Source organism: Mesoplodon mirus, assembly GCF_964341445.2.
Source record: "Mesoplodon mirus genome assembly, chromosome: 6".
NCBI classification, from domain to species: Eukaryota; Metazoa; Chordata; class Mammalia; order Artiodactyla; family Ziphiidae; genus Mesoplodon; species Mesoplodon mirus.
The window spans coordinates 17,148,584-17,175,834 of NC_138982.1; the positions used below are offsets into that span (position 1 = coordinate 17,148,584).

The window sequence follows — 27,251 nt, forward strand, 5'->3', positions numbered from 1 at the left end:
TAGTAGGGTTTTTAACCAAGATGCATATCTGAATCCCTTGTGCCTTTACCTTTTCTTTTTAAAAATATATACAATAGACATATAAAAGAAACTTATGGCTACCAAAGGCAGGGAGGGATGGATAAATTAGGAATTGGAGATTAACAGATACACACTACTATATATAAAATAGATAAACAACAAGGACTTACCATATAGCACAGGGAACTATATTCAATATCTTGTAATAACTTATAATGGAAAGGAATCTGAAAAAGAATTATATATATATATATATATATATATATATATATATATATATATACATATTACTTAGCCATACACCTGAAACATTATAAATCAACTACACTTCAATTAAAAAATTAAATTAAAAAAACAAAAAATAAAACTATATACAAATTCTTGTTTCTTACTTTTGGAGATTCAGTAATCTTGGGATGGGTTCTTAGTATCTGCATTTTGTATATCTTTGTAGGTAATTCTGAGCCCTAACCAGGACAAGAACTATTATTTTAAAGTAAGAAAAGATGAGCTAAAAATACTAAGTCCTGGCTGGTTGATATTAAAGATAGCTGTAAAGTAGGGAATCCATTGTTTTCTGAACATTAAATGTATGCACAAAATTCTGGCTTACAATCATAACAGTTCGTTATTTCCTTCTTTCTTTCTTAATCCCTTGCTTCCTCCCTCCTTCCCACTCTCCCTCCTTCTCATAAAAGGGAAACTAATAATGCAACCTCGAGGTATGGATATAAATGAGGGCTAGGGCACAGGTTCTGTTAACCTTCTCTTCCTCAGAGTTTATTTTTCATTAATGTGTTGGTTTTATGTTCTGAGAATTTGTTTTCACTTCTTTATAATAATGATTATGGTATTTTTTTTATTAATTGACAAACAAATTTTATGTGAAAAAGAAAAGGAAATCCAGGTCACTCAGCTGGCTTTGGTACAGGTTCTGCTGTATTAAAACATTTTTTTTGTTTTAACTTCTTTTAAACATAGTTTTTTTAGTCAACACACAATTTCCTATTCAGCAATAAATGTTCTGATACGTGCACCTATTTTCCCTATTCTAAAAGCCCTTAAAAATTATTATTCCTGCTTTCAAGAGGAGAGACTGACAAACACATTTGCAGTTGTACAGATAAAATGCTATAAAAAGAGTAACCGCAGGGCATTCAGGGTTTTTAACTCAGACCAGAAGAGAAGTCACAAATATATTCTTGAACCCTTAGTTAAATCTCTCAGAGAACTATTGAAAACAGCAAGGCAAAACTAAGAGGGACCCACAGAAAATAAACATATAAGTATTTTGCATTCCTGGGACCATCCTGTTGCACTGACTCTAATTTTTTTTAAATTAATTAATTAATTAATTAATTAATTAATTTGTTTTTGGTTGCCTTGGGTCTTCGTTGCTGTACGTGGGCTTTCTCTAGTTGCGCTGAGCGGGGGCTACTCTTTGTTGCCGTGCACGGGCTTCTCATTGTCGTGGCTTCTCTTGTTGTGGAGCATGGACTCTAGGCACTCAGGCTTCAGTAATTGTGGCATGTGGGCTCAGTAGTTGTGGCTTGCAGGCTCTAGAGCTCAGGCTTAGTAGTTGTGGCACATGGGCTTAGTTGCTCCATGGCATGTGGGATCTTCCCGGGCAAGGGCTCGAACCCATGTCGCTTGCATTGGCAGGCAGATTCTTAACCACTGTGCCACCAGGGAAGTCCCTGTCTCTAAATGTTAATTAAAGGTTTTCATCTTCCTTGACATGTGCTATCCTTTTACAGTGATGTTTTGGAAAATATTATTTGCATATGGGAAATGAGCAATTTTGTCAACATCAAGTAGGTCTTTTTTGTTATGGAATGAATGAATTTTTCATGAATGTTGAGAGAGGCTGAGAGGTGGTTAGACCAGGGGGAGCTGAAGTTAATCTGTGTTTCTTTCAGGAATGTCTTATTTACAAAGATACCAGAAAACTGATTATTTCTAGTCTCTTTGAGTGTATTTATTATCTTTGTTTTTTTTTTTTTTTTGATTTCCAATCTCAAGGACTTCTTTATCAGTCTACTGTGTGATGAGTGACATTGGTGCACATAGCTCAGGTGCTTTAGGTTTTTAAAGCATGTTAGCATCATTTAGAAGTCCTTGAGAGCCTCTATGTCAGGCCCCCAATAAATGTATTGATATAATCTTGGTATATTTTGTTGAGCAACTTAACAACTTAACATTCATATACCGCCCTTCTCTAAAATTAACTAGTCCTGGGTTGTTTTGTCATTATCTCCAAAGTATCATTTTAAGATACAAATGAAAGTCAAGTCTTTTTCTAGTTGTTAGGGATTAGAGTTAAATGTCATTTTTAGAAGAAGGGGGAGGAAAGAAGAGATGAAAGATAGAAAAAAAAAAAAGCTCAGCAGGATGAAAACCACTTTAGCCTGAAATTTCTAACTAAAGCCAAACTAAATCCACTTGGATTTAGTGTTCTGAAGCCCTGAAAATGGAAAAGATCAGGTTAAAGAACTGAAAATTACACATTGGAAGGGGATAAGTAGAAAACTCATTTCATAAAATGGCCCTGAGAAAGCTATTTTCAAGTGAATTTTGAAGAATTAAATTGACTTCTTATGTGTTCTTCTTTTCTCTCATAATTTTCCTTTCACTTTTTTTTCTGAGTATTACTTGTCTGTATTCATCCATTTGGAGAAACATTGTATACATGCAGAAGTTAAATGGCTGCAATCAATTTATAACAGAATATATATGTACACACAATTAAAATGAATGAATTCCAGGGTTGAGTAATAATTTTTACTTCTTTTCAATAAAAGTTTTCTTTTTATTTTCCAAATTTTATTATGAAAATTTCCAAACACATAGACGAGTAAAAAGAATAACACAGTGAACACCTATATACCCATTATTAATTTCAAAAAGAATATTTTGCATACTACTTTCTCTATCTTTATTATGTTTTTTTAACTTTTATTTTGAAATAGATTCATAGGAAATTGCAAAGATTGTATAGAGAGGTCTAGTGTGCCCTTCACCTGTTAGCAACTATTATTTTAAAAATCCTAATATATTTGCCTTTAATTAATTTGAAAGGGCAAAACTTTCTAAAAAATAACTGAGTCTTTTGATGAGAAGAAAATATAAATGTACTTTTTTCCCCAACTTTATTGAGATATAATTAATACATAACATTGTGTAAGTTTAAGGTATACAAAGTGATGATTTGATACATGTATATACTGTGATTACCACAATAATCTTGGTTAACACATCCATAACCTCTCAAAATTACCTTTGTGTGTGTGTGTGTGTGTGTGTGTGTGTGTGGTGAAAAAAATTAAGATATACTCTCTTAGCAACTGTCAAGTATATAATACAATATTATTAACTTTAGTCACCATGCTGTATAATAGATCCTCAGAATTTATTCATCTTGTAACTGGAAGTTTGTACCCTATGACTAACGTTTCACCATTTCCCCCATCCCAGCTTCTGGAAATCACCATTCTACTTTCTGTGTGAGTTGGTTTTTTTAGATTCCATGTATAAGGGATATCAATACATTATTTGTCTTTCTCTGTCTTATTTCACTCAGCATAGTGCTCTCAAGGTCAATCCATATTGTCACAAATGGCAGGATTTCCTTCTTTTTATGGCTGAATAATATTTATATAAATCTCACATTTTTTTATCCATTCATCTGTTGACGGACACAGGTTGTTTCCATGTCTTAGCTATTGTGAATAATGCTACAATGAATATGGGCATGCAGATAATCTTTTCAAGTTAGTGTTTTCATTCTTTGGATATATACCCAGAAGTGGGATTGCTGGATCATATGGTAATTCTGTTTTTAACTTTTTGAGGAATCTCGATACTGCTTTCTATAGTGGCTCTGCCAATTTACATCACCACCAACAAGACAAAGGGTTCCCATGTTGTCACATCCTTGCCAACATGCTGTCACTTGTCTTTTTGATAATAGCCATCCTAACATGTGTAAGTGATATCTCATTGCTTTTGATTTGCATTTCCCTGATGATTAGTGAAGTTGAGCACCTTTTCATGTAACTGTTGGTCATTTGTATGTTTTCTTTGGAAAAATGTGTATTTAGTTCCTCTGCCCATTTTCTAATTGGAATTTTTTTTTTTTTTTTTTTTTTTTACTATTGGGTCATATGAGTTTCTTATATATTTGGCATATTAACCCCTTATCAGGATATCCTCCCAATCCATAGGTTGCCTTTTCATTTTGTTGACTGTTTCTTTTGCTGTGTAGAAGCCTTTTAGTTTGATATAGGCCAACTTGTTGATTTTTGCTTTTTTTGCTTATGTTTTTAGTGTCATATCTGAAAAATTGTTGCAAAGACCAATGTCAAGGAGTTTTTCAATATGTTTTATTCTAGGAGTTTTAGAGTTTCAGGTGTTACATTTGAGCCTTGAATCCATTTAGAGTTAATTTTTGTGAGGGGTGTAAGATAAGGGTCCAGTCTCACTCTTTTGCATGTGAATACCCAGTTTTCTCCACACCATTTATTGAAGAAATTATCCTTTCTCTACTGAGTATTCTTGGCTCCTTTATCAAGTATTAGTTGACTGTAAATGCATAAGCTTATTTCTGGGTTCTCAATTCTGTTCCGTTTATCTGTGAGTCTGTCTCTATGCTAGTACCATACAGTTTTGGTTACTGTAGCTTTGTAATATAGCTTGTAATCAGGAAGTGTGATGCCCATAGCTTTGTTTTTCTTTTTCAGAATTGCTTCGGCTATTCGGGGTCTTTTGTGGTTTCATACAGATTTTAGGATTGTTTGTTCTAGTTCTGTGAAAAATAACATTTGAATTTTTATAGGCATTGTATTTAATCTATAGATGGCTTTGAGTAGTATGGACAGTTTAACAATATTAGTTCTTCCAGTTCATAAAATGAAATATCTTTCCATGTATTTGTGTCTTCAACTTCTTTCATCTGTGTCTTCATGTTTCAGGGCACAGATTTTTCTCCTCCTGATTAAATTTATTCCAAATGTTTTTAAAAATTGTTTTAATGCTACTGTAAATGAGATGGTTTTCTGTATATAATATCATGTCATCTGCAAACAGAGACAATTTGAATTTTTTTCCTTTCCAATTTGGATAACTTTTATTTTTCTTGCCTAAGTCCTCTGGCTAGGACTTCCAATATTGTGTTGAATAAGAGTGGCAAGAATAGGCATCTTTGGCTTATTCCTGATCCTAGAGGAAAATTTTTTTTCTTTTTTTTAGATTAATTAATTTTTATTTATTTTTGGCTGCATTCGGTCTTCATTGCTGCACAGGCTTTCTCTAGTTGCAGCAAGCGGGGGCTACTCTTCGTTGCAGTGCACGGGCTTCTCATTGCGGTGGCTTCTCTTGTTGTGGAGCATGAGCTCTAGGTGCACGGCAGTAGTTGTGGCACACGGGCTCAGTAGTTGTGACTCATGGGCTCTAAAGCTCAGGCTCAGTAGTTGTGGTGCATGGGCTTAGCTGCTCTGCGGCATGTGGGATCTTCCCGGACCAGGGCTCGAACCCGTGTCCCCTGCATTGGCAGGTGGATTCTTAACCACTGTGCCATCAGGGAAGCCCTCTTTTTTTCTTAGTCTAGCTAAATGTTCAATTTTATTTACCTTTCCAAAAAAAAAAAACAGCTCTTAGTTTTGTTGATCTTTTCTGTTATTTTTTTTGTTCTCTAGTTCATTTACTTCTGCTCTAGTCTTTGTTATTTCCTTCCTTCTCTTAACGTGGGACTTAGTATGCTTTTCTTTTTCTGGTTTCTTGAGGTATAAATTTAAGTAATTTACTTGAGATCTCTCTTTTTTCTTAATGTGGATGTTTATCACTATAAACTTCCCTCTTAGGACTGCTTTTTTTCCTGCATCCCATAACTGTTGGTATGTTATTTTCATTTGTTTCAAGATATTTTTTGATTTCCCTTTTGAGTTCTTTGATACATTTGTTGATCAATAGCCTATTGTTTAATCTTCACATATTTGAGAATTTTTCCAGTTTTCTTTGTTATTAATCTCTAATTTCATAACACTGTGGTCAGAAAAGATACTTAGTATGGTTTCAGTCTTCTTAAATTTGCTAAGACTTGTTTTGTGGCCTAACATATGATCTATCCTGGAGAATAGTCCTTGTGTGCATGAGAAGAATGTGTATTCTGCTGCTGTTGGATGGAATATTCTGTATATACCTGTTAGGTTTATTTGGTCTAAAGTACAGTTAAAGTTCAATGTTTCCTTATTAATTTTCTGTATGGATAATCTATCCATTGTTGGAAGTGCAGTACTGAAGGCCCCTACTTTTACTGTATTGTTGTCTATTTCTACCTTCGGATCTGTCAGTATTTGCTTACTGTATTTAGTATATGTAAGTGTTCTGATGTTGGTTGCATATATATTTAGAATTGTTATATTCCCTTGATAAATTGACCCCTTTATCATTATATAATGACCCTTTTTTGTCCCTTGTTACTTAAAGTCTATTTTATCTGATATAAGATTAGCTACCCCTGTGGGACTTCCCTGGTAGTCCAGGGTTAAGACTCATGCTTTCAATGCAGGGGGACTGGGTTCAATCCCTGATCAGGGAACTAGATTCCTCATGCCACAACTAAAAGAGCCCACATGCCACAACTAAAAGATCCCACGTGCCACAACTAAAGAACCTGCATGACGCAACTAAGACCTGGTGTGGCCAAATAAATAAATAAATATCTAAAAGAAAAAAAATTTAGCTACCCCTGTTCTCTTTGGTTTCCATTTGCATTAAATACTATTTTCCATTCTCCCAGTTGGAAACTATGTGTGTTCTTAAAGCTGAAATGAGTCTACTGTAGGTAGCATATAGTTGTGTGTTATTTTTTTTAATCCATTTAGTCACTCTGTACCTTTTGATTGGACAATTTAATCCATTTACATTTGAAGAAATTCTTGATAGTTAAGAACTTACTAATGGCATTTTATTGTTTTTTGACTGTTAAGTAGTTCTCTTGTTTTTTTCTTCCTCTCTTGCTGTCTTTTGTAACTTAATGATTTTCTGTAACGGTATACTTTGATTCCCTTCTCTTTATCTTCTGTGTATCTGCTGTAGGTTTTTACTTTATGGTTACCATGAGGCTCACATAAAACCCTTATAGATAAAAAACTGTTTTAAGATGATAGCAACTTAACTTTGATCTCATACAAAAACTCTTTTGTACTTCCTTATTAAGGATTCTGAGGCTTTCTCAGACCTTTTATATGGATATGCCTGCTCTACATTTCTTGTGTCCTCTTGAGGAGGAATTCTCAAGATTATATGCCTTCTCTGGATCCTGCCAAGCCAGGCCAGGTGCTCAGTGTGTCTTGTTTGCTTTCCCTAGTGTGGTATTGAATGTTCAGGTTTGTGTACTTTTTCCCAAACCTGCAGAGTTGAGTCTCTTTCTGCACACATTCACTAACTGTCTGCAGTTAGGGGCACACATACAGAGCTGGCCTGGGGTGCATGGGCGGGGAGGGAGAATGAGGCATGTGGAGTGTTGGAGGAACCCATGGGCCAGTTGGGATGATCTGCAGGTGAGGCAGCCCCAGAGGCTCATGGGTGGTCTTCCTGATGGAGTCTGCAAAGCAGTTAGTAGGATCTGCATTTCTTTGACATGTTTCATTCATAGCCCAGGCTGCTGTTCTCCCAGCCACTCACTGCCTCCCAGCTGTGCAGTTCATGATGCAGTATTGTGGGTGGAGCAAGAAAGAAATGGCAGTGACCCGCACAGCTGGGGAAATCAGGTGCTCACTCACATGTTCTCAGTTTCCCCTGTGGCAGAAATCATGGGCCAAGAAGGTCTCTCTTGGCACTTTGTGCACCCTGGGGGAAGTGACACAGGTAAAGTAAAACTGCTCCTCCTACCCTCTTCAACGAATCCAATCTCAGACTTTTTTTGCTCCATTGGTATGTGGATCTTCTCTGCTGAACTTCGGAAATCCACAGAGGCTCTGTCATTCATGGATGATAGTCAAAAGTCTATTTTCTCTGGGGAGGAAGATGGTAGAAAACTCCTACACAGCCATTTTTGATGATTTCACCTTCTTTTTATTCAATAAAAATTTTCTCATGACTAAATACAATTGGCTTCATAGAAACCCAAATAACATTTGCAGTTGGCCTTTGCATGGACAAAACTAAATTGATTTAATAGCTCTGAAATCATTTTTACTTCTCATCATTAAGCTTTCCTAAGCCTCATTTTTCTCCTTTCCCTATCAACTCAAACATTTGTAGGTAGAAATGAAAAATGAAGGCTACAAGGAGGGACAATAAACAGAACGTAAAAGAAAGGTATTTTGAAGATAAAGGGGGAATGTGCTTTTGGAGCAATTTGAGGAATGGAATTAAAATTATCAAAAACAAAAAATACATACACCATCATTTACTCTTTTTTTCCCTCCATACCCTCCATAGTCATCTTGGCACTGAAATATAAACTTGTTAATAACCAAAATAAACTTTAGATCAAGCCTTGGTTGTTTTCTAGTCTTAAATTTTTAGTCTTCTTTTCTGCTGATGGTAATTTTTATGATCTGTTTGTGGATGTTCCAAAGACGGGTTAAACTAGTGCAGTAGTCGAAAGAAAAAGGCGGAATAAATACATCTAAAATGCTTTGTCCAGTTTCACTGAATAGTAGCAATATAAATACAAAAAAAAAAAAAACTTTGGCTTAGGTATGGAAGAACTTCATTTAAAATTTTTCCATAGAAACTAACACACCATTGTAAAGCAATTATACTCCAATGAAGATGTAAAAAAAAAATTTTTTTTTTCCATCAAAACAGGAGAAGTGACATATGTAAAGCTTGTATCTTGGCATCTGGTCTTTACTCAGTAAACCCTCAACAAATTATGAAACAAAAGCTTTCAATAAATCATAGACTAAGAGCACTCAACAGCTTAAGGAACAAAAGAAAGGCCTCCACATTGAATGGTGATCAGGTGCAGGCTGAAGGGAAGTTATTCGTCTGTTATGCGGATTTTGGAAAAGCCATTCTTGACTCTTCTTGGAGCTTGGCTCCTAAGCTCTGGAAAGCTACAAGCAGACTCTCTGATTTGGATGTCAAATACGTATTGAAGTTTCGACTTTCTTTCTAGAAGATCATTTTGTTCTGAGGCTATTTATAGATAAAGTAAAAATTACAGCAGGGGCTCTAAGTGATGTTTTAGATTTCTCATTCTCCCCAGGATGGGAACAAAGAAAACAGAAGGCAGAAGAGTGGTATGGATGAATTACGCACTTTTGGCCTTGGGTTCTTAGAGAGGTAACTAAGAAATGAATGCCCTAGGATGACTAGACAAGTCTAAAGGACTTCCTGGAGCTTCATAACGTATGGTCTTCAGAGAATTGTGAAATGAAAGGGGTCCATATAAAGCTGCTTCATCTTAAGGCAGGCATGGTTGAGAGTTGGGGGTGGTGATCAATGTCTTATATTCTCAATTAGGCAAAATTATGAGATACAGTGAAAGTTGTCTCAGATATTTGTTCCAGCTATAGGAGCCTCCACAGCAGAGGAGTCCTCTCTTCCCTAACTTATCCATGGAGTCTCCTCAAAAAACATTTTCTTCATCTCTGGATCTACTCTTTTTACCCCCTTGTAGGCACTATCTCAACTCTCATTTTCTCCTTAACATTTGAGGAGTAAACTTATTAGTTATATATGGAATAGTGTGTGTGTGGGGGAGGGGTGATGTTATTAATAATCCAAGTAACATTTAACTTTATAGCTTTCACATGCAACAATTTGTTCTCATAAGAATAATTTCATCGTGGTCATCTGTCAGAGAAGGAGTTACTGCTGAGTCTTTCTATGAGGAAAGGACACTTTAAGGTAAGAATTGCTTCTCAAATCCTCTCTGTTATGTAAGTGATAGTAAATAGGAATTAACAAACATATTCTGTTTTATTCAATCACAAATAATCAATACTCTTTTATTCAATCACAAATAATCAATCACAAATAATCAATCCTATTTAACAAACATTTATCCACCATCTACTATATGCCAGCCACTATTATATCCTTTCGTTTTTAACCCTACAAATATCCCTCTCTCCTTTCTTGTAAGAACATTCTAATTCCATTGAAGGAATGTGTCCTGTTTAAAATCAAATTCTGGCTTCCTCAGAGCAAAGCTTATGCATACCCAGATCCCAAATACTTCTTATTACCCACTGATTTGTGATGGATGAGCAGTTACGAGTTACTTTAGGGGAAGAATTTGCATCCTGATCTAAAGCTTAGCAAAGTGTGTTTGGTCTTGAAATTGGTCAGGCTATTTTAGACCACAAAACGGTACACTGAGACTTCTGTTCTAAGATAAGAAGAAATTTAGAAAAATAAGCAATAGAAGTCAAAACAAAGATTTTTGAATTTGAAAATGTGTGTTTTAATTCTATTTTGGATAAAATTAGTCTTTTTGTTTTTGTCAGAGAAATGTCTCCTTTTCACTCTCTTTGTTGTGATTAGTTCTAGTTTTTTGGAATATTTTTCAAAACTCCTAGGCTTGGAAGTTTATTGACCACGAATCATTATTTCTTGAAAGTACAGTATACCATGTCAAGAATACACCTATGTTAATAGTTAGAATATTTGAAAATATTTACTCTAATAGACAGTAGCTCTACTATAATGATGTATGTTGTAAATCTCCCTTACCAAATTTCTTATATTTTGATTTATACTTTTATTCCTTTATTCTCTGAAAAATCATTTGTTGTACCCTTTCTATGTTACTACTTGCTAATTTCTATGCCAAACTTTGGGAATGTATGAGTTGATTGAAATACTATTCTCAAGCCTGTTAAGAAAGAATATATGTAAACAAATTAATTATAATTGCTTGCTGCTATGTAGAATAGTATCACCATGATAAAGTATGTCAGAGAAGAGAAATTGATTTACTCTATTTGGTAGGGAGGAGTGAGTGAAGATACACTGAAGAAAGTGACACCTGAACTGAATATGGAAGGACAAATAAGTGAACGTTAGAGATAGTGGAGAGCAGCAGTGTGGTGTGGGATGTAAAGGTTTCCTAGACTTGTGCAAAAGACTGAGGAGCACAAAATAATATTGTTTGTTAAGGGAAATGATCCTTCTTTATTCTTTTACTTGAAAAACATTAAGTGCCTGCTTTTACCACACTTTGTGTTAGGAGAAACAAAGATAATTTAAAACGTTCCTGTGCTTAAGGGGGAAGGTAGCAACAGATAAGTCTAGAAAAGTAAACAGGATCATGCTAAGAAATACAGATTTTTATCCTGATAGTGATGAAGAATCACTGATGATACCAGCTACTAGGTGAGAAACCAGAACAGAACAATATTTTTTAAAGATAATCCTGGGAGCAGCTTGGAGGATAGATTAGGAGGAGGGAGGAGAAATGAAAGACACAAAGCCCCCTGAGAAAGCATTTCAGGAACCCAGGAGAGAGAATTCAGGTTGAGTGAGAGTTAGAATGAAGAGAAGTTATTGACTTACAACTAAATGTGGAATCAATTTGGTTTGGGGAAGGGAAAGAGAAACAGTTTTGGTTTTGGAAAATGGAATGGATGAGATATTAAAATCAAGATAGAGAAAATAGGTGTAAGAATAAATTGGGGGATAAATTGATTATTTGTGGACCTATTTGAGTTTAAAGTTTATTTCTATCCCAGTCCACTCCTCTGACAATCTGACATCTAACTTCTTTCTGGATGTCCCACCGACACTTTATACTTTCTATAATTTTGAGTACTCTACGTATCTCATATACAGTGTGTGCATGTGTGTGTGTGTGTGACTGGCTTATTTTACTTAGTATAATAACCCCAAGTTTCATCCATGTTGTAGCATATGTCAGAATTTCCTTCCTTTTGAGGGCCAAATAACAGTCCATGGTATGCATATGCACATTTTGCTTATCCATTCATATATCCATAGACTCTTGGATGCTTCCATGTGAATAGCTATTAGCTATTGTGAATAATGCTGCTATGACTATGACTATGGTTATACATATCTCTTTGAGAACCTAGTTTCAATTCTTTTGAGTTTATATCCAGAGGTGGAATTGCTGGATCATATGATAATTCTATTTTTAATTTTTGAGGAGGTGCTATACTGTTTTCCACAGCAGCTGCAGCATCTTACAGCATTTTACATTCCCATCAACAGTACACAGGGTTCCAATTTCTCTGCCTCCTTTTCAACCCTTTATATTTTCGGTTACTGTTGTAGTTGTTTGTTTGTTTTTAGTAGCCAGCCTAAAGGGCATGAGGTGGTATCTCAAGATGGTATCTTGTTAAAGTTTTGATGTTGAGCATTTTTTCATGTGCTTATTGGCCATTTGTATATCTTCTCTGAAGAAACATCTATTCAATCCACTGACTATTTTTGAATAAGGATCTTTTGTTAATTTTTGAATTATAGGAATTCTCTATGTATTCTGGGCATTAATCCCTTATCAGATATATAATTTGCAAATATTTTCTCCCATTCTATGGGTTGCCTTTTTACTCTGTTGATATTGTCTTTTGGTGCACAAATTTTTAAATTTTCATGAAGTCCAATTTGTTTGTTTCTCTCATGGCCTGTGCCTTTGGTGTCCTATTGGAGAGATGATAAAGCAATGGTTTTTATATTTTCATAAAGATATTGTCCCAAAGTCATCTCATAGTTGAGCAGATAATACAAATATAACATTACCTTTCAAATTCAAGAAATACTTTTATTTTATTAGATGTAAAACATGACTTTCATTCTTTTTGAGAACTTTAAAAATATTATCTAATACAATCTGTCCTGAAGAGACGTTACACTATGTCTGGATCTGTTTGAGAAATCTCACACAATCAGAAAATAAGCATTTTATTCTAATGCCCAATATTTGGTAATATTATGCAACATCATTTGAAAATTATTTGCAGTGGCTTGGGTGAAGTTTCCCCTTACATAAGCAAATAACTCTCAAATATTTAGTGGTAGTGGTTTTTAACATGTGTTGAATATTAGCTTTTATTTCTTTTCCATGGTTTTTTTTTTTTTTTTTTTTTTTTTTGTCCTTTCAACAAGTAATCTAGTGAAAGTGGTATTGTTTCAACAAATTTAAAAACAATTGGGAGGGGCTTCCCTGGTGGTGCAGTGGTTGAGAGTCTGCCTGCCCGTTGCAGGGGACACGTGTTTGTGCCCTGGTCTGGGAAGATCCCACGTGTCGCGGAGCGGCTGGGCCCGTGAGCCATGGCCGCTGAGCCTGCGCGTCCGTAGCCTGTGCTCCGCAACGGGAGAGGCCACAGCAGTGAGAGGCCCGCGTACTGCAAAAAAAAAAACAACAATTGGGAAATAAAAAGCTAAAGCCATTTAGAGACTTTACATAATTTTGTGTGTAATTTTGGAATGTGGAGGGCATTGAGGTCAGTCTGAAGAGCAGAGACCAAAACTAGCTGTTACATCACACAGATCTAGTGCAAAGGCCAACTTCATGAGGCAGGCAGAGTTACACATAGGTGAGAGGTCCAGAATATTGGAGGCCCAACAGCAAACCATATTGACAAAAAGGAGACAACAAGAGTGAGTTTTATTATGTATGACAGGTTAATTGCTCTTCTTTCACAGTCTTTGCTATGTGGAATGCAAGCATGATGGTGGAAGTGGTGGCTGCCTACTTTGCCTTTTCTGGCATATGTTGGGGTGAGCCACAGTTTTTTTCTGTGTTGTTTGACTGCAGTAGTGTGGTTATTATCTATATATTTATGTCGTGCTAAGCTGCCCCTTTCTTAGTCCTTTTTTAAAGAGAGCAGGGGTTTTTTGTTTGTTTTTGTCTGTGTACCTTGGCTTTTTGAGGTAGCTGCTTTTTTCAGCTCAAAGTTTAGGATTCATGAGCCAAAACAGAAAACCCAAGAAACTCACTATGATTTGTTCCTTAGGTCCGGAGAGCCCTAGCTGGTCTGCCTTCTTTCCACCTTTCAGAGACTTTTCATGTTTCTTTTATGTATAATATTCAGGACTTTTAGTTGTACTTAATGGGAGAAATAGGGAAAAGTGTGTCTATTCTATCTTCCTGTAAGTGGAAATCCATTTCTTTATTTTTTAGCACCTCTGAATTACTTTGATTTAGGGTTGTCTCTTGTTTACAGCATGTATTTGGGCCTTGTTTTGTGAGCCAAATTGGAAATTGTTTTTTTATTAAATAAGTGAGTTAAATACATTCACATTTATTGATATGACTGATATATTTGGTTTCAATTGTCACGATATTTTGTAATTATGGATATTTTGTTGTATTTGCTCTGTGTCTTCATCTATGAGATGTATATTCTTTATGTTCTTCTTTGTTCATTTATTATTTGTGTTTAGGAAGATCTGTATTTTTATTCTTGTGATTACCTTGGTATTTATTCCTTTTAAAACTATATTTAGTTCCATGTTTTCTTATCTAACTTTTTACTATCTGGTTTATACTATTTTTTCAGCATTCTTTAATGCCCACCTATTGCCTATATAGCAATGAGCCTTTTCTGTTTCACTATTTCCTTCTTTGTTCTACTCCATTTTTTTAGTAGTTTAATTTCTACTATGTCACAGCATGTAACATTTGTATTTTAGTCTTCCACTTTTATCCCATATTGTTTTAGTCTTATATGTACATTTATATATTTTATTACACTTATTATTGATCCTTTTGATGAAGGTTTCCTCATCATTGCTTGGTTAAAATTCTTTCGCTAGTTAATTCCTCAAGAAGGGCTGCTAAGTGCAGAATCTCCTGTGTTCTTGTAGGTTAGAAATGAATTTACTAAGTTTGATATTTAAAGGACAGCTTGGTTGAACATAAAATCCTTTTTTCACATTTTCTTTTACTGTATATTTTTATACAGATAGAATCATAGTTGTCTTGTATTTGCTTTTGAAAAATCTGTCAATCTAATTATTTTGACTTTGTAAATTATTTGAATTTTTGCTTGGAGGTCTTGAAGATTTTAAATTTATCTTTAAAATCTAGTTATTTTACTAAGAAAACGCCTTCATCATTTTTGCCAGCTACTCAGTAAACCTTTTCAATGTGTAGATTTAGGTCATTTTTTAAAAATTTCTGGAACTTTTTCTTGGGCTATAGTTTTACATATTATTTCTGTTCCATTGTTTTCTTTTTCTTTTCCAGTGACTCTGATAATATAAATATTATTCCTACTTTACCTGTCTTCTATTTCCACCCTTTTTACTTCTTTATGTCATTTTCATTCTCTTGGTCATTTTCCTGCCTTTCTTCAATGCTTTTGTTACATTTTTATTTGACACAATTCTGCCTTCACCATCTTACATTTTTCATTTCTGAGATAATTCTGTCTTTTCTTCCATTTCTTTCCTGAGTTCAAGCAACTCTTTTTTTATTTCTCCCTGTTTTTTCTCCATATGTTTCCATTTCTGATTCAAGGTGGTTTTATCATCCACAAATGTTTGTGTATATTTACTCTTCTATCTATCTCTATCTTTATTTATATAGAATGTTTTTTTCTGGGTGTCTGTAGCCTTCTGATCATGGTAATCATGTTTTTGAAGCTATCAAACTTCTGTTTTTATATTTGCTACAACATTTAGCATATGTTATGCTTAGCCTAGACTTTCAATAAATATAACTTTTCTATAGTTTTATATCTATAGATTTAGTAACTCAAATGATTATTTCCTATGAAAATGTTCAATTAGACTCTTGCAAACTATAGCTTAAGGAAGCAAGGAAAATATAGATCACCTGGCTCTGAAGTGCTGAGACTAAAATATTCCTTAGCTTTCATCTATATGATTCCATTCATCTACCCATTAAATAAGGTGAAGGAGTTATCTGTCTAGCACAGATTCTCAAACATTAATGTGTTTATGAATTAACTGGTGATCTTGTTAAAATGCATAATCTGATTCAGTAGGTCTGGCATGGCCTATAATCTGGAATTCTGTAAGCTCCCAGGTGATGCCCATCCTGGTCTGAAAACCACACTTTGAGTAGCAAAGTATTGATGCTGTATGCTTCAGGCTTCTCTCATGCAGTTGAAATTGTCACTTGTATTGTTTATTTGGCTTCAAATGATGCTTCTGTTATCTTTGTACCTCTTTAATGTTTTCTGTAAAGGAAGACCTTCTTGCAGGGGTAACATCTGAGCTGAGATGTGAGAAGTCCACAAAATCTTCCTGTATCTCCTGATGCTTTCATCTTTTATCTAAATAAATTTATGGAACCCTGACCGGGCCTTCATGTGTTGAGTCGTCTTTTGGCATTTCCTGGAGCTCCACTGGTATTGGAAGGTGTTGGGGGAGCTAGTAAAATAGTCTTGTTCAGGTTTCAGAGGCAACAGTAGGCCTTTGACTAAACAAAGATCCTGAAAGAGCTACATGCCGAACTGCTAGACTACATGCAGGTCAGCAGAAACGGTGCTAGCAAGTCTTGGGAACTAACAGATAAAGAAGGGAGTAATCATGACGCTTCCTGAGCCTTGGGAATCTGGCCAGTTCCTGGGGATAAGTAAATAACAAGCAATATGTTTTACCTCATTTAAATTTTTATCTGTTTTCTTATAAATCTATTGATCTTAGAGCTTTCATTTTTATTTGTAGGAGCCATTATGAGGAATGAACTCTTTGTTATTTTCTATTTAATCTCTTATGTTAGAAGACATTCTCAAAGATAAAGAACAGGATTTTGAACTTTCTTGACTAAGCTGTGAGAGAGAAAAGATGTATGAACAGAGGATGTCTTTCTATTTATTTGGGTGTTCTTTAATTTTTTTCAATAATGTTTTGTAGTTTTCAGAGAATGTTTTATACTTCTTTTGGTAATTTATTACTAAGTATTTGATTCTTTTTTATGTTGTTGTACATAGAACTGTTTTCTTAATTTTATTTTTGAATTATTCATTGCTAGTGTACAGAAATACAATTTTTATATATTCATCTTGCACACTTATGATGTAGTTCAACATGGTTCTCTGTCTTCTGTATTTCATGCAAATTGGCAGCTGGTTTAAAAGTCCTCATCAGACTCAGGTTTCATCTCTTTGGCCATTCTGTAGGTAAGGCTGTGTTCTTCCATCAGAAGACACATGCTGTTGGTTTTTGCTCTTTTTTGGTGTAGTAATCATTGATGCTTAGTACCTAGACTTGTTAACCTCAATTGAGTTTGAAAAAAGTTGATATTCTAGTTGTATCACTTCTTTTTCATTTATTAGCTGTAATGATTTTAATAAAAAGCTTTTTACTCTTACCTACTCCTAGGTTGACCAGTAGTACAGTTTATATGGGAAAGTCAGGATAAATTCTTGATTCTTGAAAACATACAGTTTTCAAGATGAAAAACTGCTTCACTGTCATTCTCAGAAGATACCTAGTTTATTGATTTACTTTTTAAATATTATTATGAACTTACATATTTAAACATTTTTGATGGAATTCAATCTACTGCATTTCTTCTCCATATTAAAACTTAAATTGTTCCATATTTGGTCAGTAGGAGCCCCTTCAAGTTGGCTCCTGCATCCTTTTAACATGACCCTTGTGATATTTGATAGCTTCCTTACTATCTGGTAGGACAAGGTGTTCTTGGCTCAACTAGTATATTTCTTGCACTGGAATCACGTCATTTTTCAAGATGTTCTGGTTTCTTTCACTTTAAATTGTTATTTCAAGATCACAGTCTGGATACTTAAAATGCTTATTGCTCATGGGTTGGTTATTGTCAATCATTTTTAGGCTTTTTTAGTTGACAAAGCTAGAAAATGTTATGTGTGAATGCACACATAGAATCATTATATATATATTTTAAAATGAAATACACTGTGGCTTTACAATGACAGTTCCACTTAGTATGATTTTATAAGTGTTTTTCCCCCCAAGAGTAGAACAGTTTATTTCCCATGATGAATCTCTGCTCTCATCATCCAAGCCTCCTCTGACCTGATGTTTTTATTCATGATCCTCAAAGTCTCATGTTGTTTTTCTCAGGCTCCCAACTAGCTTAACGTGAAAGAATGAAAACATGAGGAAAGATATTTCCAGGAAGTTTCCCATCTGTACAAAAGCATAACTCTTTTCACTTCAATTAGAATTTTAAACATTACAAATTAATATTGCTTGGAGTCCAGACACTTTGTGTGTTTATTTTACTATTGAATATTTAATTGCTTTATTCAAAGAAGTTGAAATGTATTTCCTATATAGGGCCTCTAATTTAGGAGTGTCTCGAAAAGAGCTATACAGTCCTTGAAAACATGACTTTATAAATGTACAATGAGGTAAGATAAAAAGAAACCATTTTTTGAGCAGCATAGATGATTCTCATCTATACGGTACATGATTTTTTGCTTTTTTATGTAAAGTTCTTCTCATGTATTTTGTTTTTCTGATTTCATTTGGGTGTCTGCCTATGTTCTCTCATAGCTCATTGAACTTCTTTAAGACAGTTATTTTGAATTCTTTGTTAGGTAGTAAGATCTCCATTTCTTTTTTTTTTTTTTTTTTTTTACGGTACGCGGGCCTCTCACTCTCGTGGCCCCTCCCATTGCGGAGCACAGGCTCCAGACGTGGAGGCTCAGCGGCCATGGCTCACGGGCCCAGCCACTCCGTGGCATGTGGGATCCTCCCAGACCGGGGCACGAACCCATGTCCCCTGCATGGGCAGGCAGACTCTCAACCAGTGTGCCACCAGGGAAGCCCCAAGATCTCCATTTCTTTAGGGCAGTTACTAGGTTTCTATTTTATTTTGGTGGTGTCAAGTTTCCCCTGATTCTTTGTGATCCTTGTGGCCTTGTGTTGGTGTCCATGCATTTGAAGAAGAAACACTTCTTTCAGTCTTTGCAGGGAAAGGCCTTCACCAGTCAGCCCAGCCGAAGATTCTGGGTGGGCTAGCTGATGGAGTCCACCAGTGTTCAAGGGTCTGCAGCAAAGTCCCTTGCTCACTTCAGTCTCCCTTCCTCCATGGGAGACTTGTGGGCCAAGGGGATCTCTCTTAGCATTGTACTCTGATGGGTGATGCACGTAAAGTGAAACTACTCATACCCTTTTCAATTCATCTTTTTTTATTTCTGTGCTCCACCTTGGTGCTGTTACCTCTCACATGGATTCCAGAAATCTCATGAAGGTATTTTCTTCTGTGGACAGTTATAAAATTGGTGTTTCTGTATTAGGCTAGAACCTCCTATTCCTCCATCTTCTTGATGTCACTCAGCATTTTTTCTGGTACTTCTTTTGGTGAAAGATACTTTGGCCCAGGCCTGCCTCAAATACATAAGGTATTTAATCTGAATTCTTTTTTTGTTTTTGGAGTTGTATGTTTATTCAGAAGATGATTCATGAAACGAAGCTATTTGTTTCCATTTGTGCAAGTCCTAATCTGGTAATTAATAACAGATGAGAAAGAAAACCATTCTCTTTTGCATTAAAAATGTTCTAACAGTTTTTAAAAATATTTTAGTCACACTTAAAGATTCCTTATTGAAACAAGTCACATTAAGTGGGCTCCTCTACAGAATAATCACCCTTGCAAAAAAAAAAAAAAAAATCTATGGTTAAGTCCCCACTCCCTCATTTTTTTCCAAGGAATGTTAAGATCCTAAAAATTACCATAAACTGGTGATGTGTATACTTTAATTTCTGACACAACTTGGGCTACCTTGAATGAACTACCCAGGCATATTTTTATAGTAAAATATGTACTTGTGGTGTTGTGGGATGGACAGGAATCAAAATGTATATAGGTCATACCCAACTGTATCAAATTAATTATATACTCCCTTCCCTCCCCTCTTTTTTTTTTTAACCCTAACAGTATTATGGGATGATTTAAAGACAAACTATGGCTATCTAACAAAATACAGAGTGTGCAAACAGCAAATTTGAAACTTCCACTTCCAAGGTTCTTTTAACCCTTCTTAAATATATTTGCCAATTTCAGTGTATTTCCCCTGTTATGATTTCAAAGGACACAGCCTTATGTGATTTAGATGCATAAAGCTTGTACCAAATGAGTGTTCTTGATCTTTCCCTAGGGATAAGGGCAGAGCATTTTCCTTAACTGTTAGCTTATTAAACAACAGGATGCAATAAGACAGTTACATTGAACCTCTATCCTCACCATTTTAAAACAGGATGAATAGTTAAGAAATTTGGCCTACATAGAACTTATCTTTTTTAGTTCATGGTTTCTTCCTCTGCCAAGTTAACAGAAATACAAGCCTGCTGTGTTCATTTTGGAAAGAGAAGGTACATTTTACTCAGGAGCTTACATGTGTGATGTCTCTCCTGGACAAGAAAGTATACTGGACTTCTCCTGTCAAGCCCTTTCTTTCCTGTGTGCCAGGTGAGAAGAAATGTTGACTTGTTATTCTTTGCCATTTTGAACAAGCCTATCTACTTGCCACGGAGAGGGGGGAGAAAGCAATTTGCATCCTGAGATAATCTAAACAATAGCCTTTTACTAAATGTGCATTGTTATATGTCTAAAGATAAATATGAAGATATTAAAATGGTTAAAAGAAGCTTATAATAAAGAGAAATAATAAAGAGAAAAACAACGAAATAGTTCAAAGGAAAATTGATCTTTGAATCTACTGGCCACTCTTGACAAGTAGCACTACATTTTTCTCTTCTTAGGTGGCAAAAGTTTCTTATAATCATCAAAACAGTCTCACTCAAGAGCCTACTGATTTTTTGTGTGTGTACTTTTTTCATGCTTTTGAATATATTTTTAACAAGATTTCACTTCTGAAAAGCTAGATTTCCTCATATATCTTGTTACTCACTACTGTGTTTATTTTCAGTCAAAATCAAGATTGTAACTGTTTCCTATAAGCATTTATCTTTAAACTCTCATAACATATATTATCTCCTTTTGAGAGCAACAGATTCAGCCCTCAAAACCAGAGTAATAAAACTATCAAGGTGTCTTTTATACCCAGAAGACTAATAGATCAATCAATAATCATACATCAGTAAATTTCTCTTTTACTTTATAAAAGAAGGGACGCTAAAAATAATTGTGAATGTATATAAAATCATACCATAATTTTAATTGGCTCGACACTACTGTGAAACCTGTCTTGTTTGCCAAGCCCAAGATATAAGAAGAGCTGACAAATCAAAAAGAGCACATTTTTCCTACAATAATTATATGCAAAATAAATAGTTTAGTACATTTGTACTTTTTAGGATGAACAGAAACAGTCAAGTTAATGTACAAAGACAGCCATAGTGTGCAAAGATGGCTACAACAACTATCAATAAGTTGATTATAAAGAGTTAGTTTCTAGGCTTAAAATAGCTTGCCAATTGGTGACAATTATAACACACATTTTGGGGGATAAATTAAAAGACCCTGGAGACTTGTCAGTGACATCACTGTCATTAATATGTTCTTATTCTCAGGATAATCATTTACTGAACTGTTAAAAAATTGATTTGTCTGAAACTTCAGTAGCGGATTTCTCCATTCTTATTTTGTTCATTCTTATAATAAAATAACCAGAGTCTTTCAATCCTATAAACAAAAAGTGGTTTCTGCTTTTCATTCACACTTATCTAAAGGTCCCTACTACAAGCTTCAGAGTGTACTGGAAGAAACATCAAAAGAATGATGACTTCAGTAATGGGCTTCACCACACACTCTTAACTACTGATTCTGTAAGGAACAGCCTTCAGCATACAACTCTCAGGAGCAGATATCTATCAGACAGGATTTCTAGCATTCTTGGTATAGATGCAGATGACTTTGTGATAGTAGACTCCCCAAAAACTCCAGATCAAATAAGTAAGAAGTAATTACTTCAGGCTGAATGACTCTAAAGAGAAAATTTAATTGTGCTTAATGTTTTATTTTTTACTAGTATGAGAACACTTTTCTTCTTGATCTATCCATTTTAACAGCCTATCTTATTACAAATTGCAAAAATTCTTTAAATGACATATAATTAATTGATTTCTTAGAGTTCAGTAAGAGTCCTGAAAATAAACCCCTCAATATACAAAATAAACATAATTGGAAAAATTTAAGAAAGATGATTTTGTTTAAATCAAAGGTACATTATTGGTTCCTGTTAACAGAACTGCTCAGAACAATGGTTAAATATTAGGCAAGGGTTTCCCTGGCGGTGCATTGGTTGAGAGTCCGCCTGCCGATGCAGGGGACACGGGTTCATGCCCCGGTCCAGGAGGATCCCGCATGCCGCAAAGCGGCTGGGCCCGTGAGCCATGGCCGTTGAGCCTGCGCGTCCAGAGCCTGTGCTCCGCAACGGGAGAGGCCATGGCAGTGAGAGGCCCGTGTACCGCAAAAAAAAAAAAAAAAATATATATATATATATATATATATATATATATATATATATTTATATATATATATTTATATATATATATATTTATATATATATTAGGCAAAATGCCTTTAATATGTCTTGTGGCTTTTTATTATAATTATTTGCATAGTTTCAATAAAAATCTTATTTAGTAAGGCATGATAAGTCTGTTGAGGAAAAATAATATATTTTTTCATATGAAAATGATGCCACAATATACTCTTTGGTTCCTGCTCTATGATTTATGGATTCCCAGACTTACAGATAGGAAAGAATGCTACTTTCTTGCAGGACAGGAATCTTGGAGATCTTAGAGAAAGAGAAATATTTCTACATTTATAGTATTGCAGGCAAAACTTAGTAGGGGTACATTGGTTGTTTTCTGAACCCAAGCCTTGCAATTTATAGTTATAAGGGCAATAAAAGTACTTCTGAATAAAAGTGATTAACTTATGGCCCTCAGACTTTTACAAAGCCTCCAGAGAGAAATATCACGCTCTAGTTTCACATGGTTCTAGTTATGTTACTCATATTAACAAGAACATTTTTGTTTATTCATTACAATAAAATAAAATAAAACCAGCCAAATAAACATCAAATTATTGACACTGAGTTAGAAATAGCTATACAAACATATGTTGTCAAATACCTACTTATGTGGGAATGATATTTAACCAGAAACAGCGACTGAGAGAGCAAAATGGACTCCTTGCTCGCCTTTTTTACTAAGCACCTCACATAAACAGTGAGAAAAAAAGCAATTTGTATCCTCAGATAAACTTAAAGCAAAAGCATTCTTTTAGAGCACTGGTTTCTGAGTAAGTAAAGCCTTGAGCCCTTTCTCTAAGTTGCTATCTCCCCTACTTTTGAAATAGTGATGACTGGAGACATACGACGACCTCTGACTCTTGCAGATATGAAAATCAAGTAAGCAAACTGCTATCTCCCCACCTTGAACAGACTACCTATAACTATGGTAATATTTATGTTTGGTTTTTACTCTAAGTACTTTGTGTGTTGGCTTTTTTTTTTTTGATAGCTAGTTATTCTGAAGTCATTTTTGCAAAACATTGCAAGTGAAACAAAATTATTTTTTTAAATGCTTGTGTCCCTCTGAGTTTTCCTTTCCCAGAGATGATGTGGTGAGTAGCACAGTATCACCTGCAGGTGGAGTAGGAACTAAAAAAAGTTCTATCCATTCAACTGAAATGTTTTATTGTGAGTCTGTCTTGTTTAGTTTCATATATCTTCTTGATACCTTCACAGTGGACCATTTAATCCTTATTTCTGGGTTTTTCCACTGAATTTGTTTCAGTAAAATTACTTGCTAAAAATAGATGCTTGGCTCAAATAAGATCCTTAACAAATGTTAAATCCACCCCTGTTCCAATGATGATAAATATTCACCTTATGATCTTGCTGGGAAACCATTTTTTTAGGACAGTTCTCAATTTTCCAGGATGTGTTTCCAAAATAGTTTGATTTTCCGTTGTGTAGAAAAAGAGCCAGTAAGAAGAATGAGATATTGCCAATGAGTCTTTATCCCTTATGTACACCTAAATCTTTGAAAGTAGTATTAATATGCTCTGGATTCAAAAGGAAAACTAAAACCATCTTTTTATGGGAAGAAGGGATAATTTGGGGGACTAAACTGCCTCTCAGTGGTTCATTTAATACTTACTTCAATTACAAAATGTTTTATAAAATAAAAAACCTAAAATTTACAGTAACAGATTTTTCAATATTTTTACTTCAATGAGCTCCTGAGAGTAATGGTAATGTAAATTATCTTGTGTTACATGTATATATATCCTCACTGACTGAACACCCAGAAGCCATGATATCTTATAAAAAAAGAGTTTCATAGTCTCCTTTCCCTGAGGGAGGAATGAAGGGGGGGCTACATGCCAAAGAGACACTGATTTACTATGAAGGAGATGGTCAAGCCAGGCTGAGTAGAGGGCATGGTTAGCTTGGAAAATCTCACCTCTCTGAACATTCATCGTTCTGAATCCAGGCATTACTAAGTTGGTTTTCGATATATATTTTGGTATCCTGACAATAAATCCTATAAATTAGAGAGCTAAAAGTTCATTTTGAGAGCCCTGCCTGTTAAGTTGGCTTAGTTCAACTTTGAGAGTATGTGTGTATTTCTAGAAGCCAGGAACTTCTAGAAAGAAAGAGACAAATAAAATTTGGTTTCAGTCATCAACGAATTTATCGTTCATTATAACAAAGGGAATACTTTACCTTTTCCCCTTAACATTACCTAGCATTTGTTGATGGACGGAATAATCAAAACTATCAACTATTTCTCCTTTTTCTAAAATAAATTTATTTAATTTATTTATTTATTGGCTGCGTTGGGTCTTCATTGCTGCGCGCAGGTTTTCTCTAGTTGCGGCAAGCAGGGGCTACTCTTCGTTGCGGTGAGCGTGCTTCTCACTGTGGTGGCTTCCACTGTTGCGGAGCACCGGCTCTAGGTGCACGGGCTTCAGTAGTTGTGGCACGCAGGCTCAGTAGTTGTGATGCACGGGCTTAGCTGCTCTGCGGCATGTGGGATGTTCCTGGACCAGGGCTCAAACCCGTGTCCCCTGCATTGGCAGGCGGATTCTTAACCACTGCACTACCAGGGAAGTCCAACTATTTCTCCTTTTTACAGTGCAATTTTATAATTTGCTGAAAGATATTATGCCAAAAATAGTGATAAAGTGGAAAAACAGGCTTCAAAAATCTATGGGGTTGCTCCTATATTGGGTGAGGACCCATGGTGTGATGTCTGATTGAGGTTTTGAAGAAATGTCTTATATTAATTTATGATCTTAGAGGCGTAATTTATTCAGGACTGACAATGTTTAGAAGTTCCAAAATAGACTTAAGTGAACTGGAAGCAAGCAACATGTTGAAAGGATAATCTTTCTCAAGTCTTTACAATTTCACTATCATAAAAGTTCTAGAATTTGAAGAAACAAGGTGTTGTGAAAAAGGACCAGGAAAAAGGAAATGCATTGAGTAATTATTTACCAGGGACACTTTTTGGCATCGAGAATCAGTAGATTAGAAATAGATAAGTATTGGCAAAAGGCAGCCAGCGACCAGTTATTTCTGCCTCTGTCATCTAACACAGAAAAAGGAATACCACATGGTGATGAGGAAAGGAAAAATCAGAGACGGAGAATCCTAATTTGACTGAGCATCTACCCAAAAGAAAATAAATTTTAAACTGTAAGTAACTGAGTTTACCCTGAATTAACAAAAGTAAAATCTCCCCGTATGGGCAATTATGCAAGAAGAAGAGCTAAGTGAAGTTTTATTATAGCAAGCAGAGTTACATTTTTTAATATTTGAGCCTTGTGACAATAAATTTACTTCTGCCATGAAATATCTGGATTTTTGGAAGAGGAATTTAGCATATAACTCATCAGTAAGAACAAAGAGCTAGATGACATCATACAGAAAGTTCAAAGTAGAAGACAACTGAACAGGAAGCAGAACCTTGGGGCTCCAAATGAAGGGCATTCGGATGTGCCACCCCAAAATAAGACACTTTGGCATAAGGATTATTTTGAGCTGCAGGTAATTGAGAAACAGCAGATGCAGGAAGGGCTCTCTGCCCTCCCCCATCTGCCACAATCAGGGAAAACATGTCCCATGAGAAAGGTGCCCTCCCTGCACCAGGAAGAGGAGAGCATTCTTAGCACTGGAGATGAGTCTCCATGGAGATGAGTTTGCATAAACAACCTTACTAAAATAAACCTTACCCTCGGGCCTCCCTGGTGGCGCAGTGGTTGAGAGTCCGCCTGCCGGTGCAGGGGATACGGGTTCGTGCCCCGGTCTGGGAGGATCCCATGTGCCGCGGAGCGGCTGGGCCCGTGAGCCGTGGCCGCTGGGCCTGTGCGTCCGGAGCCTGTGCTCCGCAGCGGGAGAGGCCACAACAGTGAGAGGCCCGTGTACAGCAAAAAAAAAAAAAAAAAAAAAAAAACCTTACCCTCCATTATTTCCCCTCCAATATCATGTCTAGTCATTTCCCCACAATTTATCAGCCCTAGAAGCTTAATTATTTGGGAACATAGTACAATGACTAAAAAGCCTAAATTGTTATATCAGTGTGACGCTATGTATGTGACTGACTGAAACTCAGGAGAAATTTACTGGGCTTTGCAAGGAAACCACTTAATTACAAATTTAGCTTATTGGTCTCCAGAGTTAGGCTACTCTGTAGGCTTGGATTGGGTAAGACTTCATAAGGAATTGCCAAATACTTAGACAGTTGATAATTTGAAAGTACAAGCATTAAAGACATCACAGCTTGTAAAATTTATGTATGACCAAGAAAAAATTGTGTTCACTGCTAATCAGGAATCTGATTTAACTATTTACCAGTTGGTATGTTCCCAAATAATTTTACCTGGATGTGAAACACAAAGACACCCATAGCCATCATCAGATATGAAAATCTCACTATGAGGTACCCACTGAAAGGTACAGATTGAACTTCCAATGTTTAATGTATATGAAAAACTCACCCTATAGGTCACTTTTTTTTTTCCTGCACTGGGTCTAAATCCATAATTATACTCTTCTAATAGTCAACTACATATGCATTAATGACAGGCATTTACTTTAGTTTATCTGGATATACTGGAGCTAGAGGCAACTTGCATCCCAAAGTAAATAGAATGAGGTTGACTTCAAGTTCCTATCTGTAAATGCCAGATGTGTCTATTAATTCAGTGATGTTCTTTTTTACATCATCTTTCCAATCAAACCAGTTAACAGAACATTTTCGTGTCAAATTTAGGGCTTGAGTATCTGGGTGCATATTAGTTATTTTTACTTTGTTATTATAAAAAATTACTAAGAAAGATTATTCTACTTTTACTCTATCAA

At 35.4% G+C, this 27,251-nt stretch overlaps 1 long non-coding RNA gene across 2 annotated transcripts in view; it reads left to right on the forward strand.

Moving 5' to 3' along the window:
• Positions 1 to 13,524: 13,524 nt before the first annotated feature.
• The window catches only part of LOC309806659, a 31,050-nt gene continuing 17,323 nt past the window's right edge, over positions 13,525 to 27,251 (forward strand). For both annotated transcript variants that reach the window (XR_014294416.1, XR_014294417.1), the window contains exons 1-2: positions 13,525 to 13,599; positions 25,489 to 25,586. This is a non-coding gene — a long non-coding RNA (uncharacterized lncRNA). The remainder of the gene's footprint in view (positions 13,600 to 25,488; positions 25,587 to 27,251) is intronic.